We start from the raw sequence: 19,824 nt of genomic DNA, 5'->3' as shown, positions 1-19,824 counted from the left end.
GGTTTTAGGAGTTGTGAAATAATGCGAGCGAGAGAGAGAGAGAGATGGAAGTTTAAAAGTCAGTTATAAAAATGTATGGATTTATGTTTTATCTTTAACTGATTCTGAATAGGGCCAAGCATACACTGACTGCCCAGGTCCATAAATCTACTGCATGTATTTTAGATATCAGCGTAAATTAGGTGTTATGGACAATTACATTGTATTGTGTGATTGACCTTTGTACGTACTTGAGCGTAGAGGTTTGGCCTATCTGAGTATTTCTCATGTTTTAGGTCATATTTCTAAGTTATAATTTACTGATAATAGGAGTTCAAGGTCTATTCTTATTTACAAACTTCCCTTTGCGCTTATACATGTGGATTATGGAAGCGTCTTTGAATCCCTGGGGAATCGTCTCTTGCTGCCACATCAGTTAAAACAGTTGGTGGAGACTTTCTATCAGGGTAATGTCCCCTTTCTTGTAGACTTCAGCTGCAATGGAGTCTGAACCAGGGGCTTTACCACAGGAGAGCAGACGTATCGCTTTCTGTGTCTCGAGCAAGGTTGGGGGGTCATCCAGTGCTTCGTTGATGGGTAATTGGGGTAGACGACTGATGGTTTCGTCGTTGATGGATGACGGCGATTCAGGACGCTGTCCAAGTGTTCAGCCAATTGTTGAAGAAAATTCTCTTCTTTTTTGTCAGCAATTAGTCTGTTCCCGTCTGCGCTGCGATGGGGGGGATGATCCAGAGGATGTAAGTCCATACACTTCGTTCAGGGCGTTGTTGCTCAGCCACGTGTCTCTCATCTGACAGCGTTTCTGCTGTACAATTCTGCGTATATTGATGTACGCATCTTTCCTGGAGGTGGACGTGGGGTTGTTGAGGTAGGTTTGGTGGAGGCGGTGCTTCTCATGCAGCAACTGCTTGATCTCGTCACAGTTCTCATCAAACATGTCTTTGTGCTTTCTGGTTGAGGGTCCTAGGATTTCCGAAGCTGTGCTGTAGACCAGTTCTCAGAATGCCGCCCAGTCGGTCTCCACATTTTGATTATCCAGAGGGGTGGATGTCAGACATTCTTCCAGGGCATCCACGAGAGACTGTTTGGTACTGGTGCGTGTCAGCTTGGTGATGTTTAGTCGTTTAGGAGCCTTCTTTCCCTGCGGGCGTCTTTTGGGCTGAATGGGGATGTTGAGCTTCGTGATGATGAGGCAGTGGTCTGTCCAGCAGTCGACGGCACACACGCACATCCTACATGCCCCTCTTCTTGACAATGACGTAGTCGATGAGATGCCAGTGCTTAGTGCAAGGGTGCATTCATGACGTACGGTTTCGGGTAGGGAGGCCGATGACTGTATTGGTGATCACCAGTTCATGCTCGGCGCAAGTCTGGAGCAAAATGAGACCGTTGCTGTTACAGTGACCCACTAGTAGTGAATGGGGCCACTCTAGGGACAATGGGAATTACCATTAAAAACACCCCTGGGCCACTCTGGGGACTATGTAAATTTAACATGGGGAAAATTGCTGGGCCACTCTAGGGACAAGGGGAATTGAACATGGGGAATAGAGTTTGGGCTTGTCTAGGGACAATGGGAATTTAACATGGGGAATAGAGTTTGGGCCTGTCTAGGGACTGTGTAAATTTAACATGGGCGATATTGTCGTGCCACTCTAGGGACAAGGGGAATTGAACAGGGGAATAGAGTTTGGGCTTGTCTAGGGACAAGGGGAATTTAACATGGGAGAAAAAAACTACTTTAGGGACAAGGGGAATTTAACATGGGAATTTTTTTTTAAAAATAAAAAAAAATGGGCTAGGCAATTGAAAGTCAAGATCTTTTCGAGACCTATGAGTGGCCCTGAAAAGGGCCTTTGGGTTTCTTCTTCTAATTTCTTCTATTTCTCCACCAGCTTCTTATTTTCTGTCCTACACTTTTTCTATTCTTTTCTTTCTTTTTTTCCTCCTTTTTCTTCTTTTTCTCTTCTTTCTGCTTTTCCTCCTCTTCTTTCTTCCTCTTCTTATTTTCTTCTTGTTTTTCAATTTTTTCGTTCCATGCTCTCATCCTTATCCTTTCCTCTTCATCCTCCTTCTCCTCCTTTATTTCTTTCAACAGATCACTGACGATTTCCTTTAGTTTTCGTAAGTTGTTAATCTCCATCTTCACTCGATGGGGACTATAAGAATAGTGATCCTCGTTTAGCCTAACTAACATTTGCTCCATCATGCCCAAATTGTCCAGGACGTCTTGCAATTTTTTCATTCTATCAAGGTGGTTCGAAGCCATCTTCTTTTTTATTCTTTGCAGAATGGTGTGAATGACGAACTTTGTGGGTTCTTATAGTTAAAGTGCGGACGTGAAGGAAAACATCCCCCTAAGACACAAAATTTATATTACCTAGATCATTACTTAAAACGCACGGACGTGAAGGAAAACATCCCCTACTTTTCTCATCTCATATTATCTACTATTCACATACGTGAAGCAGCAATAAACAAACCCAAAATCTACCATTCACACACGCAAAGCATTAAAATCAAACCCAAATCTACTATCCACACAAACCAACTTAAGCTCTTACAAATCCCAATAATCTACTATCCACACAAACGTACGTGAGCGCTTACAAGCACAAACACATACACTCACACTAGGAAAAAAAGAGTCAGTGTTTATATTCACACTACTCTACATACACACATTGGCAAATAGATTACTATATCTTTTCTAAAGGTTTGGGTAGCCCTGAAAAGGGCTGTTTTTTTTTCTTCAAGAACTCCAGGGCACCTGGTTAATGATGGCACCTTCCAGGCCTGGCACCACACACATCTCCGACTCCAATCTCCTTTTACTCTTCTTTTGACTGGGAGCGCAGAGGGAGGATGATTGGCTTCAGCACCCCAATCCTCTGTCTCTGGAATTTTATACAACATCCTCTCTCCTATTTTCTTTTCCTCCTCTTCCCTCTGTCTTCTCTGCTCCTCTTCTTTCTTTATCCTTGCCTCTTCTACTATGGCCTCTGCAGCCAGCTCATTCACTTGTATTCATTGTCTTGCTGTTAACAGGTCGACGATGGGTAGCCCAACTAACGATTAGTTTTTAATTTAAACTAAAAGCGCGGACGTGAAGGAAAACATCCCCAAAACAAAATTTATTTTATCTAGATCATAACCAAACAATGCGCGGACCTAAAATAAACACTCACTCACAATTTTTTACTACCCATTACTATTTTAAAAATTTTCATTAATAATATACTATCCACATACGCAGAGCAGCAATAAACAAACCCCAAATCTACTATTCCCACACGTCAAACATAAAAAAACAGTATCTACTATCCACACCAACGTACTTGAGTGCTTACAAACACTAACACATACAATTACATCAGAAAAGAGTCAGTGTTTATATTCACACTACTCTTCATACACACATTGGCAAACCGATTGTTATTTCTTTTCTAGATATTGGGGTAGCCCTTAAAAGGGCTTTTTTTGTGTGCGAAGTTGAAGCTAGGGCGATCTTTTATATTCTAAGAATGCGACGTCCTCTGACGATAGACTTTCTGACGATAGGTCTGCTTCTTCGGAAAGAGAAGAAGAACTCTTTGGTGTCGATACGACAATCGACAAAGCCTCTGTCAGGTTCAGGTTGCTGCTGCTGCTGCTGCTGTTGTTGTTGCTGCTGTCTCTGAAGTCTGTACTTCTCTGTCCATTCTTCTTTCTCCCTGTTCACTTCTTCTCTGAAGAGCTCTTCTATCAGGTCTTCAGTGACTTTTAACATTCTCACATTCTCTATCTCTTCTGGCTTCGGTATCAGACTGTGTCTGACCCTATGCAAATTCACGTAGGCTTCGTTTAGGTTAGCTAGTTTGGAGCACATCTTCGTAGGAGGATGAGTCGGCAATGGATGGTTAGATGGAAACTACCCCGGCTTTTAAAGTCAAAGCGCGGACGTGAAGGAAAACATCCCTACACGGTTTTAGAGTCGGAACGTTCAATGAGTGTCATGAGAGGGATAGTAAGAAGTCAAAGAGCATGAATCAAAATTCTTATAGCCAAACAAAAGACAAAGGCATTTTTTTCAAAACACAACATTTTTTATTCAAAATCACTTAACACTAACAAACAACTCTAACATTTTTTAACAATAATCCAACAATATAACATCAAACATTTTTTTCAAATCACAAACATTTTTTTTCAATTAACACTCTACTTTAAACAGGGTTGGCAACGTTGTGAATGGAATTGTGATTTCCACTGTTGGAAGTCATTAGGCCATTGATGGACACTACGCTTCCTAGCTTGAGACAAAAGATAAGCATAATGGTCACAAAACCATTGATCTACTTTCACATCATTTATAGAAGAAGAACGAGGATCAAAATGAGTCACTAAATGTTCTAAGGAATAGCCCAGGCTGCGATGATGCAGAAAATACACAAAATATTGTCCACACACCAAGGAATCTGTGCCTTGTAATTTCACATTATTGAATCGGGTGGTCTGAGCATTTCTTCTCATAAAGTCAATGATATCGTCTTCCAAAGGAGGCAATCCATACGAATCGAAATATTCCACACATCCTTCTTGAGGAAAGTAGACGGCTACCCAGTGGGTTCCTGGGAGATGACTGTCGTCCGTGTTGATCACATAAACTAGATGGTCTTGAGGTTTACGATGAGGGAGTTCATCTTTAGCACAGACGACAGGATTCCAAGAAGCAGTGTACGAGCTGTGGTTCAAAAGGTAATAAAGTTCCCAGGTATCCATTGATTTGTGTGTTTTTTTTCTTCACAGGTAATGATAAGTGATCAATTCGATCCTGACGTTTTGCTTGAAAATGTCTGACAAGTAAAAGGCGTTTAGCTCCGACTTCTTACTCTGGTCCAAGAGAGATTCGATGCGACGGCACTCCAGAGACGTTAATGAGGAGAAGAATGTTTATCCAGGCCTTTATACCACTCGTTCAACACGAATTCTATTTCGATGTGATCCCAAGCTTTATCCAGATATTCGTCCAATTTTTCTTCTAGACTTAACATCAGACATTTGTCGTGTTGAATTTGACTGGGATGATCGTTGTGACATCCATAACACTTTTCCTTGATCAATTCTTTCATTATATCTGCCAGGAATGTCGCAAAACAGGCGACTAAATGGGCTTCTTGTTCTGGCCATCTCGACTTCATCATGATAATTTCTTCGTCTTTGTCTTGAGATTCTTCTTCCCCGGTCTCCTCACATTCCATCTCCAAAGTTTCTCCACTAGGTAAAGAGGGATAACAGTCTTCCATGGCTTCTAATAGTCTAGAATGACTTCTCTCAAACTGTTGATTTCTATGGTATTTTCAAATTCTGCATACAGGAGGACGTTCACTGTATGATCTGGAGGTGGATTTGCAAACTGAACTTCCACACGAATCTGACCCGATTTTATAGGGCGGAAATGTCCCTCGTCGCTGCCTTGGTCTGGAGTGAAATCAAAACCCCACAAAGCATAGCCTCCTGCATAATCGTCGTACGTAATACCGTGACTGGTGTTGGTTCCTAACTGTCCCGTGGCTTCGTACAGGGACAAGTACGATCTCAAATAATTCTTCGCGACACCAAAGTTAGGCTCAAAGGGTCGGGTACACAAGGTCTTGCCGTCGCGATTGACTTCGATCTTGGACACATTGTAATGTTGAAACTCAAAAGGATTTTGATCGTGGGTTCCGTTGAAGGCTGAATTCCTGACGATACCAACAATCAAACGCTTGGGTTACTGTCCTTGGAACAGATGATCTTCGATCATAGATCGCTGTCTAGCGGGAATGGTGAACGTTTTCACTTCTACGCGTCGTATCGGATACTTGGCGGTCGTTCTGCTCAACGTCTGACTGACGTCGTTTCCCACTTTAGACAACACTTCCACACGACGCACGTAAAGTCGGGCTTCTTGAATGATAGTTTTGTATTCATTGGCATGGGCCATCAAATGGAAAGCGGCACTGCTACGATTCAGTCTCAGACGGATATCCACCCCGTTGAGCAAATACTTTTCTTGTAACCACATGTCCAAATGCAAACAATCAATCAGTTCTAAACATCGCCCTTGCAGAATTTTCTTACGACGGTCGTTAAACCCCACATTGTGAGGATTGTCATCTTCTGTTATGACTGTGTCGTTAAACGTGGCTACACCTGCCGTGTCAGGTTTCCATACCACGCAAGCATCCAGATGAGTATTCTTGGCTTCTTTTCCGTACGTCAAGAGATTTTCCAGGTAGGCACGATATGGGTAAGTATCCATGCTGCTGCTGACCAGTTTGTTATTCAAGTACAAGTCCACTTCGCTGAACAAGGAATGCATGAAATTGTTGACAGGAGCTACTCTAGCATCACCTCTTGGATTGGTGTTGTCCGTTTTGATCACTTTCACTTTCAAGTACCGGTAACTGCTATTCAGATCGATGTAATCTTCGGGCTGTCCTTTGATTTCAAACTCGATGGGAGCGGAATCCGTCAAAGAGGAGACGGGATGAAATTCCACCCACTGAGATTCTTGCATGGTCATCATGGTGGGGGGCATGGCAAACAGATCCAGTTCCGACTTGGAACAGGCGCAAGACTCTCGGTGCATCATTTTTTCTGTTTTTTCAATAATCGAAAACGTCTAAGTCTCGAACGGTTCTTCTTTTCTTTGCCTTTCTAGCTTTAGACGTGTGAAGTCTGGTGAAAGGGTGTTTTCTTCGTCGTCTCTTTCTGCCTTGTCCTTGCTGAATGCCTGACTCGGTAGCGTGCAGGGCATTTATAGGTGTTTCTCGTCGGCCCAAAAGGTCTTTGCCCGTTTGCAACAAGACATTTTTGCCTGCCCTCATGAAGGCTCCTTTGGGGTTTTGTTTGTCGATGATGACATTTTGGAGAAATTCTTTGCCTTGCGTCAATGCCGCATCTTTCAAGGCGTGCAATCCGCGTGTCACCATCGGTTTCAACACCGTGGCCACCGAACGAAAGGCCGATTTTAACGTATCTCCTAAACCGTGTCCTCGCTGTCGAGCAACCCCTCGGTACACTGGATACATGACTTACGAGTCGTGAGAGAACCGTTTTCGAAAATGGAGTTTCACCGTGACTTTTCCTATGGTGAATGGAATATTTTGTCCCAGATCTCCTTTTATAGCAATGTTGACCGTGTCCAAATACGACTTACTGACAGATAAATAGTGAGGATGTACAAATTCGCGGTGAGCGTGGTAAGTGTTTCCACCTTCCTCGTCAGCGGTCGTGGCAGAATCCACTTTGAAAGGAATGACACGCAGTAACGGCACAGAGGTGTGTCCCACCACATTATACTCCACCACATCGGAGTACACGAAGATCAAATTCAGTCCTTGGTTCAGTTCTACCGGGGCACGAAATAACTTGGTAAAAGACTCGTTGTCGTAAATGATTGGTAATTCCTTTTTCTTGATCATGGACATTCTCATGTCCATGTCTCCGCCCAACATGTCAAACAATTCAGGACAAAATAAAATGGACACGATTTTACTCCCGTCAAATTTCATCAAGAAGCGACGAGCTGCTTTGTGGTGCTCCATGGTGACACTTTTTGTGACACTTTCCAAAGCTTTCATAAACACAACATTAAACCTGGAGGCTATGGTGCTGACCAAATGTTGACCACTAAAATAATAGCCTGGGGGAATGAACATGTGATAGGTGGTGTACTTTTGATTTTTTGTGCCAGGGGTTTTCTTGTCATATTTGCCATAGGTATCCAAGTACTGTTGCAATAGTTCGTCATGAACTTCCACATCAAAAAAATTTTGATTGGGAAGGACATTGAGGACTTTGGTCGGGTGAATGATTTCTACTAAAGCCACTTCCCAATGGGCTTCGTGATCTAATTGGATGGCCTAAGGTAATTTGGCCGTGTAACAGCACAACGTGTTCTTGGGAAACACCTCTATGGAACTGTCACTGGGTAAGGTTAAGTAAAATTGGTTGTTATTGTTCATAATTCCAGAGTTCTGTGGCTGTCCGAGGGGTTACTGGACGTTTGAGGAGTGTCTCCGCCCAAAATGGGGTTGTTATTGTTGTTGGAGTGGTGACTGACACTGGCACTGGACACAAGGTTCCCGTTGTTCCCGTTCGAGGTAAATTTCAAGGAGGGATTAGGAAGCAGGTAACCGATGCAACTGCTCAATAAAATGGTCCACAATTGTTTGTCTCCTTGTTGCAAACTCAAATTGGCAATGGCTGCCCCGATGACACAATACACCACGAAAATTTGGCAGAAAAAGACGATTTGCGTTTTAGGAACACGTTCTCCACACCACACCCACAATAGTTGTTTCTGTAAATCTTGCAGAGAAGAACTGGGTGAAGGAGTGGTCGACGTAGCTGCGTCTGTGTGAAAGGGCATGATGGTCACTTCTTTTTATAGTCGATGACTTGCGAAGCGTCGATCCAAGAATAAATACTGGGCGGATATCCTTTCCAACGTACTTTGACTTCTTTGACACGTCGTTTGCCCACTTTACGGGTTCTGCGTTCGAGAATGCTTTCGATGTCGTACACGTCGTCTTCTTTTTTGGTGACACGTTGTAACTCGGGCAAATAAAACGTTCCTTTGAGCACTTCTCCGTTCATGTCTTCCAATTTATAGACGGCAGGATGACGACCATGCACTCGTCCAGTGACACGAAACAATTTGTTGGTCCAGTTAGGTAAGTAACCTTTGTCGAAAGTGCGTTTGGTTTTGCCAATGCGCACCCAATCTCCTGCGGTCAACACTCCATTTTTCTTGGGGACAGCCCTCGTCGGGGATGCACCAAACAGGCGCTCAAACACCAGCACTTCGTTTTCGGGAGTCACTTCTTGCGGGGCACGTCAAATGCTTCGATGGTAAGATTGGTTGTACGCTTGCACCAGGTGTGGTAAGATGTCGATGTACTTCAAAGTGTGGTGATGCATAAATTATTTCCACATGCGTTCTTTCAAAGAGCGTTGAAAACGTCCCACGATGCTGGCTTTGGTTTCAGGATTCTCGGTGGTAAAAAAAAATGTATGTCACGTTTCTTTAATTCTTTTTGGAAAGCTTGGTTCAGGAATTCGGTGCCTTTGTCCGTTTGCCATCGAAGAGGGTGACGACCGCTTTGTTTCAACACTCGTTGCAGGGCTCGCACTAACTCGCTGCTCGATTTGGAAGTCAAGGGCACGACCCAGGCAAATTTGGAAAAGACGTCGATGACATAAAACAAATATTTGTACCCGCGATTGTAGCTGGCCATATGAGAGACATCGGCTAAATCGGCTTGCCATTGATGATCGATGCCTTCCACTCAGGTGCGACTTCTGGAAAACTTGCGTCGAATGGGTTTGTGTAAAGTGTAAGTAGCTTGTTCTTGTAACCATCGTTGCACTTGAGGTAAACGGAGACTTTTCAGTCGAGTTTTGGCAGCACGATACAATTTTTGAACTCCTGCGTAACCTGCAGGATGGGAGGGATCGTAGTAAATGCTGGCTAAGACTTTTTCCATTTGTTGGTTTGTGTGTTAATAAGGCACCCACTCTTGGAAGATGCTACTCTTTTTCTCTTGGGGTACTTTCTTGGATTGTAATGCTTTGCGTGTGCGGCCGGCAATAGGTGTCGAGGAGGAGGAGGATGTCTGAACAGGGGATATTTTTTCTTGTTTCACTTCTGTCTTCACCTTCTTTTTCTCTTCTGATGAAGAAGGCGTGGTCATCATCTTTTTAATCCATCCAATTCTGGAGGCAGATGGTGTTGTTAACTTGCGTACTTTTTCTGGTGGAGTTTGAAACCCTTCCTCTTCTTCTCCTTTTTCTGTCTTGGTCACGGGTACTGGTGGTACTGGTACTGGTACTGGTGATGGTGCTGGACTTTTCATCAAGGTCTTAAAATCTTTCAGAGTGGGTAGAGCTGTTTTGTCTAAAGCTTTCTGGTGAAAGAGTTGCACTCGTTGCAAGAGTTGACCGTACTTTTGCGATTTTTCTGTTTCGGACAAATCTTGGCGATCCATCAAAGACTGCAATTCGTGTTGTAACTGGGACATTTCGCTCAAATTGGGATTGGGAGGTAAATGTGGGGTGCGTTGTTCTTGCCAACGATGGTATTCCATCCATCGTTTGTAAGGCACTAAAGCTAGTTTTCGTCCTTCCATGGGATGTCAAGGGTCGATTCCGAGAACTTGGGACTTCAGAGGGCCTTTTTATCTTGCTCCCACCAGTCCTCCCAACATGGTTCCCAGGACTCCTTTCAGCAATGGGCCTAGCAAGAGGGGTAAAATTCCTCCACGTTGGACCAACATCTTCTTTTTTTGACGAAGAGGAATTTTCTTTTGAACCATTTGGCGAAGAACGTGACAATGTTTGCCTAAGCATTGTTTCTGGTGTTTGGACAAAAAGGGATCGTGCCTTTCAACACGTTCAAACAACATTCGCACACGGTATCGATGACCTCTTTAGAGGCTGATTGAATGAGTTTTTTTCGTAGGGGTGGAGAAGCTTTGTACAGGACAGATAACATGTCCCCATGTTTGACTAAACGAGGAGGCAGTCCTTTCCTTTTCTTTCCTTGGGTTTTAGAAGAGGGATGTTTTCTGGAGGGTGACATCTTTGAGTCTTCAGCACCAAAACACTGATACCCCTACTAAGTTACAGACCTTTTTTATACTGGAACGCGTCGCCACTGATTGTCTTTACGTCGTATCAACTTGAGGACAGGCATGACACGTCGTGCAGGGGTAAGCAACGGACTAAATCGAGCCAGTTCTTGCTTGGACAAATCCAGTAAACTTTGTAACATGCCCGATCTCTCTTGGACTTTGATTTTGGGAGAAGGTACTTTGTGAGCAGCGGCCACTGTCGCTAAATTGGAGGGTCCTGCCACTTGGGAAGTTCTTGGGGTCATCAACGGAGACGTTCTTGGTGTGATCAACGTCTCCAAGTACTTTTCAGTTCTTGGTGTCATCAACGGAGAAGTGACTGAACCTGAGACTACCGGAGACGCGGTCACCGTCGTGACAGGTCGTGGTTTGCGAGTGTAAGGTTGCGTCCTGGTTGAAGTGCCTCTCTTGCGACTAGTTTTCTTCTGTGGGCTTTTCTTTTTCTGGGGACTTTTTCTCTGTTTCTTTTTCTGGGGGCTTTTCTTTTTCCGGGGTGGTGTCTGGTAAGAGGAGGGTCCCGCCACTGGAGAAATTCTTAGAGACACGGGTCTCCTTGGGGACCTGGTCTTGCCACCGTGGCTCTTTTTCTTGTTCTTCGAGCTTCGTTTGACTTCTTTTTGCTTGGGAAGAACTTTGGGAGCATTAGGATCCCATCTTAAGAGAGAGCGAATGATGACCCCTCCTAGAGCACCGCTCCCTCCAGGTTTCAAAATGATTTGTTTTTTGGTCTGAGTGTCGATGCGGAGATCGGCCAGTTGGGTCAAAGCGACTTTGTTTCGATCAAAAAAGCGTTTGGTTTGATGAGGAATCTGAATGATCCCTTGGAGTAATTGACGTGCTGTCACCGTGAACCATCGTAAGACTTCTTTGAGACTAGCTTCTAAGACACGAACTCGTATTTGTGGATTTTTTTCTCGACTGATGCCATACAAGGCACGAATCAATTTGACGGGAAGATGTGACTGAAGGGACGTCATGTTCAAACTGTGTGAGACAGACGAAAAGTGTCTGAGGTTTTTATAGATTTTTCTTTTTTTGGAGTGAAATTAAGTCGAGGACGGAGACGTGTACAGGACAGGCCCTCCGTCTTGGCCCCAGTGGTGAAACAAGTGGGTACGAAATCGCAAATCATCGGGGGTCGTAGGTTTCAAATCGACGAGTAAATAGGCGTGTGGTGTTTGGGTGGCATCGTCGTACGCCTGAGTCAGCCAAGGCGTCCTTAACTGTTTGGCTAAGACTTGCACTTGCGATTTATCACGAGGGCTTTTAAACAAGACCACGTAATGCGCATTGAGACTGATGGTGCGATGGGCTTTACTTTGTTGAAACAAATTTTGGGTGATGTAAACGACACTGGCATTACGGTGATGCCCTTTGCGCGTGAACCACAGTTTAATTTCTTCTTCCTCTTCTCCTAACATGTCGTCGAAAATGACCAAATGGGTTTGACGAGAGTCAGAGACGATGCCGTCGTCTTCTTTAGGAATGCCTTCCACAAACACGATGGAATCGCCTTGACTTTCTCGCAAGAGGCTGTACGCCGATTGCCACTCTTTGTAACACCACACGATGCGTCGAGGTGGACGATCGATCAAATGATGTTTATGTTCGATCAAACGTTTAACGAATTCGGTTTTGCCTGAACCGCTAGGTCCAGCAATGAGCATGTTAAAGGGATGGCGAAGATACAAAGCCTCCCAACTGGCACGATCTAAGTGTTCGTCGATGACTTTGACAGTGGAGAAAGAGGGAGCAGAGAGAGCAGAGGTAGCCATAGTGTTAGGAATGTCACTTGTGACACGAAAACAAACAAGACAAGAGTTTATATACTTTTTTCAGGACACGTTTATTGAATGTTTTAAACATGAACACGAAAGACAAAAATACATTAAGGCCAAAGGCTTAAGTACAAGGATAAAAGGCACATGATAACCATCAACGTGGAATAAAAACAAGTGTCTGTACAACATGTTTTGGGTAATGTTCTGACCAGTTCTATAGGGGGTAAAGTCACATAAGTGTCCTCCCGAAAGGGTCTTTCAGGCATGTCCACGACAGTCCTGTCCTGGGTGACCGGTTCGTCTTCTGGCACCGTCACTAACACAGGTTGAAAAGTAACATTTTTCTTTGGACGTTGAAAGGAAGGATCACAACTCTCGTGCATACTGGGCCACTTCTTGGGTCCAAGCCTCAAAATCCCATTTTTTCCAGGTACGGACATCTGTCCAGTGGGGGTGTAAGTCACAAGCTACATACACATCGTCATACACGTCTTGGGTAGCTAAAAGTTGACGAATCTTTTTTTCCCGTAGACGTCGAGAAGTATCCAGATGAAAACGCAAGGCTTTGAGCAAAAGGAGTCTCTCGTGAACATTTAAAGGCACCACTTTCATGTTGAATGGGGTGGTAAATACTGTTCGTAAAGGGTCCACAAGAAATCGGCAGATAAACGAATTCCCAGAAAACAAGTCACTAGGACACACACTATGCGTCGTCCCAAATTGAACGGATACAGTTCTCGTAATAATTGATGGTAATGATCCACGGTTTGAATATGGTCATTGAGTTCCTCCCACGGAATCTGTTCAATCACTTGTGACATAAGCCGTGGCATGGATTCTTGATTTTATAGTCTCTTTATTTCTGAAGTAATAAAGGTACTTTCTAACTAGACATCTTCGTTCTCCAGTGGGGAATCTAAATCTTGCATACTGTAACCTACACTTCAGAGTTTGTTTAGATGTTTCGTCTTCCGCTAAGCAGATTCCACGTAAAATATGTTGGTAATCCTTTAACTCGTCTTCTTCAATGCGTTGCTCTAGGTGAATCTCGAAGTAACCAAAATGATGAACATTTAGTTCATTCACTAACTGAAAGTGTTGAACAAGGTCTGACCACTGAAACAATTTCTGATGAATCATTCCTCTTATACCATTCAGATACCAGTGGTTAAAGATCTGGTGACGTAACGGATGCAATTGTTCTTTACGTTTGACTTGTATTTTGACCAGCTCTCGGTAAATGCGTTCTCTCAACTCCACAGGCAAAGCACGAATGTTCTCTTGAAAAGCATCCATGAATAGGTCAGTCCGTACAATTCACAATCTTCTCCTAGAGCAAAAGTAATCCACATAGTGAGTAATTTCTGACCACTGCCATTCAGGGTAACGTCCAAGAATCTCATTGAACTCTTTTGATGTAAACGGTTTAGAGTAATATAATAGGATGAATGCACCCTTGACCCAGAGAAATCTAACACATTGATTGACTTTTTCACTTTTCTCTTGTGAATTTATCTTCACAAAAGTTCTACAGTCACCCATTGAGATTTCACTCTGGCAAGCCCCTGCCAAACTTCCTTGTAAATCTTCTCTTGCAGTTCTTTAGGTAATGATTCAATATCGTTTTTCAAATGGAGTTTAAATACTGGTCTCGGTGATGTCCAACATTTGACTCCAAGCCAGTCTGGTTTCTTCTTCTTCGACGATATGGTAAGTTACTTCAATGTCTCGGTCCCACTAAGGGTAAGTAATGACAATTCGGTGACCAACGAGCATGTTCTAGGTAGGCCGAATCTTGTGGTTCCCAGTGGTGAAGTGACTCACCGCAACTGAAGCACTTGACTTTATCCCCTTCGCCCAAGTAGAAAAATCCGGTTCTGGCTAATTCTTCAGGGGTCGGTCCTCCCAGATACTTAGGCCATTTTCCTTTGAACGATTGAAGACGATTTTCAAAGTCGCAGTATTCCGACAAACGCACAGGAAACGAATATTCGTCTTTCACAGGTTCATTTCGATGAGGGTTGGGTGACATGGACAGGAGTTTGCTCAGGGCTGGATGACATCCGTAGGGGGGTAGACGTGAAGGTGGACATTCACCTTTAAAACGAAACCCAGTAAAGTGTCCAAGAGGACGAGTGGCATCGCTTTCGCATCCCTCAGGTTTGACACGCACAGCATCACTTTCCATGATAGGGGTAGTGAGAACAAAGTTCCCATGATGCTTTACGGCATCGCTAAGGTCACAACGTACAGCATCGTTCCCATCGCAAGGCTCACAATCGCATTCCACTTCAGAAGCCCCAAACTTGAATTGTGCCTTTCTGAACTTGTTTTGTGTTTCTCTGAAAGTATTCATCTTGTTCGCTTGGTCTTGGTAGTCACAATGAACTATCGATCTTGCCTAGGGTTCCTTTTTATATACAGACCAATACCGACGTGTCCATACGGTAAGGTGAAATGATTGGGAAGTCGCATTCGCTTCTGGTACACGATATGATAGACTTTTTCCAAGGGTCGACTGACGATGTGGTGAGTGGGTAAACGTACAATCTTGTTGGGTTGATAGGTGGTCACTTTAAAGTGGTCATCTTTTCCAGACTGCAAGGCTTCTTTCAATACCCCAAAGTTCACCACTCGACTGGTACGATAATTCAGTGTCAATCCTTTCACTTTACATTTCGTGTGCACTTCTCCTTGTTTGTCCCGGTATTCGTAGCCGTAATTTTTAGGACCGCCACTGGCGAAACTTAGAATCTTGTCGTCGGGGTGCTCGTCTGTCCAGGCTCCTAAACGGTGTCCTTCGATGTCAGGGTGCTGTTGACTCGGGTGATCGATGTAAATGCAACTGTCCGTGTCAAAGTACAGGACACGTTCCCCTAACAGCTCTAAAGCTTCGTACAATTTTAAGCGAGCATGAGCTGTCACGTAAGCCGCAATAATGACATTTTCAAAGGGTCGTCTTGTACAAAGTCCAGATCTTCTTCGTAATTGACTAAAATCAAATCTTCGCGAACGACGTCCACGTGTTTCATGAATTTGGTTTTGTCGTGAATCGTCTGGAAGTAGCGAGAAGGTTCTGTCAAATATTCCGTCTTGGGTAAACACGGGCGTTGTGCCATTTTACCCCACAAGCAATTTAACATCACTTTGGCAAACGATCGCCTGCCTTCGTTTTTCTCGATGTGATCTAAAGTGATACCTTCTTGTGCCCAGTATTTCTCTTTGAATGTCTTTTGGTCTTCGGGAGTGTGACACCAGGAAGGATAGCCACTGGCTTCTTGCTTCAGTTTCAAAAAGGCATCCACGTAGTCTGCGAAAATGCCTTTCTGCGTGGGGTCACCCTTGTGGTATTGTTGTGTCTTGGGAAAGTGACAAATTTCGTACACTTCTAACAGTTGGTATCCCATGTCCAGAGATTTGAACAATTCTACGCTGACCCACGTCCCGGTCAAGGCACGTTCTTCCTGGGTGTGCTGACAAGGCTGGTCTTGGTTGCACGTTTCGGCACAAGTACGGCACAAAGGAAACATCCATTTGCCTTGACAATGGTGAGGTAACACGGGATGGTACAAGTCGGTGGGAGGCAAAACTTTGCACTTGATCAAACCTTCGTATTGTCGAATGTTTTTCAGGTCGATGTGTTCCGTTAACAATTGTGGGTGCCCTGCAGGAAAGCGGCAGTATTTGCACACGTAGGGATACAGCGAACACACGTCCAAGTATTTGATTTCTTCTCCTTTCTCTTCGTCGGCTTGGTACAGCAAACAGGTGGCATTTATCCTTCCTCCGTACAAACTATCCCTTGGGTTCAGGGGGTCCATAAACTGATAACTTTCCACGAGGCGTTTAAATTCGGGATTAGTTTTCAAACGGTGATCGTATTCGTGTTCCCACATTTCCACCACTTGCTATCCTTCCTGTTCTAACTTTAGGCGTCGCTGACAAGTGGCCTGGTACAAGTCTTCCATGGTTCGTTGTAAAAACTGATTTTTAGTGCCACGGTCAGGGTAACAAACGGGACATCCGTGAAATAAGCAACCGTTAAACTCGTACACAATCTTGGGGTTTTCTAAGTCCCAGCCATCGACCGAATGCGTTCCAATGGTCTTTTCGCCCCCTCCGTTGCGGACATGCTGAATCCATTTGTCTTCCTTGTCGCACAAGTAATGTAACCAACGTAGGGCTTTGACCGAGTATTGACGTTTGATATAGTTGGTCGTTTGAGGACTGATGACAGCCACGGTGTTTTCAGGAATGTATCGTTGACGGTAGACTAAGGAACACGCTTTGGCAATGGTGCAAGCTTCTTTCAAAGGATCGACCCCTCCGTGTTCCATGAACAGTTCTCGAAATTTTCCACAGCAACGTCGTAAAATGTCCACGTCGGAACGACTATACTTTAACATTTCTTCCTGAAAGTCGAAAGAGTCGGAGGCATGGACCTGGTACCAAGCGTAGAAAGCTTCTCGTTGTTCGGTACGCATATTGTCAAGGTCGTAATAGTGAGCCTCAGGTAAATGGGGTAGAACGGCGTGTTGATTGGCTTACGTATTGAAAATGTGAGGAAAATACCCTTTAGCCATTTCTGTCATTCCAAATGTTTTAGGCATTCGGCTCAAAGGCATGGCCAAGTAACTCATCGAATCTTTAAACTGTACTTGTCCCACTTGCATGAAAATGATTTTGGCTCCGTTCAAAGTGACTTTAGGACGCTCGGTGCCTTGTTCCGTATAGTATCTCAAATTAACTGTCCATCGTGTCCGGAGAAATTGTGAGCCATCACCGTGGCATGACGATGACAATCTTCGTAACGTTCGATGTCCTCTTGGCTCCACGTCTTGTCGATGGGGTCTAAGACCCATCGGGCGAAATCGGCTAGCGTGTTCGGTCCCCGAAAGATTTTTTTCACGCCCTCCGGGAATCTTACTGCAGTGAGGGCAATGACTGAAGATAGGTTCTTGAATGCACTTCTCGCACGCTCGATGAGCCACGCAGAAATTAGGAATGTGAATACCGGTCTCTTGCATGCATTCGAAATCGAAAAAGATGAAATTGCCTTTCTTCTTGTGTCCATCCTCTTTCTCTGGTTGGGATTGGTATTTTTGCACGTAGCATTGGTGTTCCAAGTCCACGATGTGGTGACAAATGTGACATTTTTTCTTTCCTGAACATACGTGTGCCTTGGCACTATTGGTACGTATGCCTTGGCCACTCGTAGTGCACAATCTTAGCAGTTGACAAGCACATTTCTTCTTTGAAAATTGCGTCTTCAAATGTTGTTGGTAACAGGCAGGGCTGACAAACGTGCGCTGACAAGTTGAACAATGCACTGGTTCTTGCCCTTCGCTCAGACAGGGTGGAGAGGCCAAACATCCTGAGCATTTCGATCCACAATGCTTGTGTTGCTCTCGATTGTTATAACCATAGTCACATTTTTCACAATAATATCTGTATCCCAGGAATCCAGTGATACTGGTAATGGTATCGAAATGTTCATCGTGATAATAGACATGAATGTATTTTCCGTCCTTAAAGTCTTGGCCTCGAAACAACAGAGGTCCGCGCACTTCTTGAGGTACACTTTCAAGGTGTAGCGTGGAGCTGCGGAATCTTGCAATTTTTGCATCTCAGGAATGCCACAGGGTTTGTCTTTGAGCAAGTCGGCTTGTTGCAACAGGAGTTCTGCTTCGTTTCGTTGTTTGGCTCGGTCCGATTTTCGAATGTTCTCCCAGGCTCTTTTCCATTCTACCGTGTCGTTTTTGTCGACATAGGTTCGTCCCACCACGATAGCCCTGGCTAAACACATCTGGTCTTGAGGGTTGTTAATTCGGACGAGACTTGTTTGGTGCTGCGAAGCTCGTCCACCAGTAACATCTTTTTGCGTCCAGTCCCTTGAGGAGGAGAGACGTGGGTCATGTCCAGTGTGGCTTTTCCATCGGTGATGTCAAACTGGTCATTGGATTGTTGCACGTGTTGAATTTTGTCCATGACTTTGGAAGGGGTCAATTCTGCAGGGCTACTAAACTCGATCCAAACAGGGGATTTCAAACCGTCGTGTTGTATGGAAAGTCTCAAGCGATCGTCTTCTTTGGGTTGACATTGTCGCTTGAGTGTGGTGAGCAAAGAATCCCACATGTCGGTGATGAACCCTTCTGCTTTCTCCAAGGGTACTTCGGACTTGAAATCTTTAAACTTCACCGTGTATTTGTAATCCGTGGTTCTAAATTTTCTAGAGGAGCGCTTTTCCGTCTCTTGAATGGAATAGTAGTTTTCAGGGTTGACTAAGGTTGGTGAACTTTGTTTAGAGGGTTTGGATTCTGGTTCACTCATCTCCTCTTCAAAATCACTGGCATGAATTTGTGCCAAGACTTCAGCTCTGGTACGAGGCGATAGATCACGTTTCTGCCTCTTACTTTCTTCTTCTTTCTTCTTGAATGAATTGGATCGTTCCATCTTGATAGCAAAACGTCAAATGACTAAAGTTTAAACACCATGGACTAATTTATAGTCATGGCAGACCAGCGTATATAAAAGGGTTTGTGTCTTGTCCTTTCACTATTCATTTCACTCTCAAACCGAGCACAACGATGGAAGAGAGTACACAAATCGAACGTTTCATCAGAGCTTTGCGAGGGGTCATTAGAAAATTCTCTTCAGACCAGCCGACAGACTACTCTCCTTCCTTTCGAGATAAAAGTCAAGATACTTGCTATATCTGTCAGAAGAAAGGGCATTGGTCTTCAGAGTGTCCAGACCGTCAAAAAAGAAAAAAAGGGGTTAGAAAAGACAAAAGTCAAGATACCTGTTATTATTGTCAAGAAAAAGGACATTGGTCTCCAGATTGCCCAAAGAAGAAACAAGAGCAGTCAGAAGAAGAGAGGGATTCTTCAGAGGAATAAGAGGAAGAAAAATATGAGGAAGAAAGCAGACAGGTGAAGAAAAAGAAACAGGAGAAAAAAAGAAGAAGGGAAGAAAGTGAGGAGGAAGAGGAGGAAAAGACTGTGAGGATGAAGAAATTCAAAAAAACAGAGAGACTAAACAATAAGACAGAAGAAGTCTATGAACTTTTTAAAGTGCTCTGTTGTGAATTGTGAATTGGATTGTAAATATTTATGAAAGAATAAATTAGGTATAAAAAGGTAAGTGTCTTTGGGTTTTAATTTTAAAATAAGAACGTACACTCACACACTCATACACAAGTACTATAGGGGTAAAATGGGGTTTTTTTTTAGTTTGAATGGATGTTGGCAATTGAAAGTCTATCTCTTTTTGAGAGACGTGGGTGGCCCTGAAAAGGGAATTTTTTGGTGTAGGGGTGAGTTTAAGCAATCAACTTTAACTGTCTTAAGCCTTTGCCACGGCCAAGGCCTACTTCTGGACTG

This window comes from Sinohyriopsis cumingii, chromosome 2, assembly GCF_028554795.1.
Source record: "Sinohyriopsis cumingii isolate HCF-2022 chromosome 2, ASM2855479v2, whole genome shotgun sequence".
Classification (NCBI taxonomy): Eukaryota; Metazoa; Mollusca; class Bivalvia; order Unionida; family Unionidae; genus Sinohyriopsis; species Sinohyriopsis cumingii.
Note: the sequence above shows the minus strand (reverse complement) of the source record.